This window comes from Lactuca saligna, chromosome 2 (assembly GCF_052625555.1).
Source record: "Lactuca saligna cultivar CGN05327 chromosome 2, ASM5262555v1, whole genome shotgun sequence".
In the NCBI taxonomy this organism is placed as follows: Eukaryota; Viridiplantae; Streptophyta; class Magnoliopsida; order Asterales; family Asteraceae; genus Lactuca; species Lactuca saligna.
This window is the reverse complement of record NC_136418.1, coordinates 108843028-108844724: the sequence shown is the minus strand read 5'-3', so window position 1 is coordinate 108844724 and position 1697 is coordinate 108843028. Positions and strand designations below refer to the sequence as shown.

At 40.5% G+C, this 1697-nt stretch overlaps 1 non-coding gene across 1 annotated transcript; it reads right to left on the bottom strand.

The window, feature by feature from the left end:
• Positions 1-681: 681 nt before the first annotated feature.
• LOC145033142 (small nucleolar RNA R71) lies at positions 682-787 on the bottom strand. The gene has a single exon (XR_013677381.1). It is a non-coding gene; the product is annotated as a small nucleolar RNA R71 (small nucleolar RNA).
• Between the last annotated feature and the right edge of the window lie 910 nt (positions 788-1697).

Sequence of the window (1697 nt, the reverse complement as noted above, 5' to 3'; positions counted from 1 at the left end):
ACCAGAGGATCCAACACACCCCTGGTTCCTCCATTTGAAGACCTAGAATCCGCTTTAAGGAAAAACAAAGGAAAGGAGGTGGAAAGCTCTAATATACCGACGAAATCACCATTCATGAACTTGAAAACAGTTTTTGGGAAGAAAAAGAACAAGAAGGCAGGAGAGACCAGCAGTCATAAGAACAAAGAAAGCAAGTTAGAGAATATTGAAGATAATCCAAAAGAGGCCGAATTCGAATACGACTCTGAATCCGAAACTGAGGAACAAAGAGACTTTGAAGGCAAACTAGCTAACTCCATGGCTAACATCGATGAAGTTCCCATGGGAGAATGGAAGAAGAGAATACGTGACGATACCGGGCCGGGACTTGTGCAACCCGAAATTCCCGCAACTGCCACCTTTGAGCTTGAAGGTCACATACTTGCTCAACTAAAGGAGATTCCCTTCTAAGGAAAAGATCATGAAGATGCTTATAAACACTTGGATGAGGTTAATGATGTAGCTTATTATTTTAATGTTCCAAATGTGCCTCGCGAGACCCAGCTGCTTCGTATGCTTCTAGTTACATTCAAAGGTGCTTCAAAGGATTGGCTTAAATCATTACCTCCAGGATCTATCACTACATGGGCTAAAATGAAGGAAGAGTTAATTGATCAATTTTGTCCTCCTTCAAAGATAGCCAAATTGAAGAAAGCCGTTGCCAACTTTGAACAACAAGCTGGAGAATCCTTATACGAGGCATGGGAGAGATACAAGGGATTACTAGGAATTGCCCACATCACGATCTTAATATCCAACAAGTATCTATTTTTTATGATGGGGTAAACGTGACTACAAGGCAACTTCTTGACTCGCAACGACCGCTCACAAAGAAGCCACCCCCAGTGATAAAGGAATTAATTGAGGAATTCTCTAAACACTCTAGAGAATACTATAACCCAAGGAATGAAGTAAGTAGGGGGTGGTGAACACTGTTAACGATAGCATGCCGACAATGATGGCTAAACTAGATAGTTTAGATCGGAGGATGACTAAGATGGATCAAACAATCCATGCTATTCGGGTTGGATGTGAGGGTTGTAACATACCTCATCTTACTAAAGATTATGATTTGGATGAGATGGAAACAAGAAAGCTCAAGTATTCTATTCAAGTGGCAATAGATTTGATGATAATTGGAGGAAACCCAAGAAGGAATGGCTCCCGTATGATAGAGTACAAAAATGCAAAGGATGAGAAATACAAGCAAAAAGAACGGGGTTTTTATCAAAAGGAGGAACCGGTTATGGAAAAGAGAGCTGATTTGGAGGAGATGTTCACAAGGTTTGTAGCTGCATCCGAGAAGACGCACAATGATAGCGACATTGAATTGAAGGAGCAACGAGTTATGCTTAAAGATCATCAAACTATGATGAAAGATTAACAAAATTTGCTTAGGAATCAGCAAGCCTCCATTCATATAATTTGAAAAACAGATAGGTCAGCTTGCGCAACAAATCAATAAAAGAACACTCGGTGAATTTCCCATCAATACCGAAAAAAATCCAAAAATTGTGCATCTAAATGTGATAACCACTAATTCTGGCAGAATTTTCACTCCTCTGACCTCTATTCAGAAGAAACCCAATAAGGAGCAAACAGAAGAGATAGATAAATGCAATCCGCGCAAACCCGAGTCGACTCGCCGAGTCGGCATC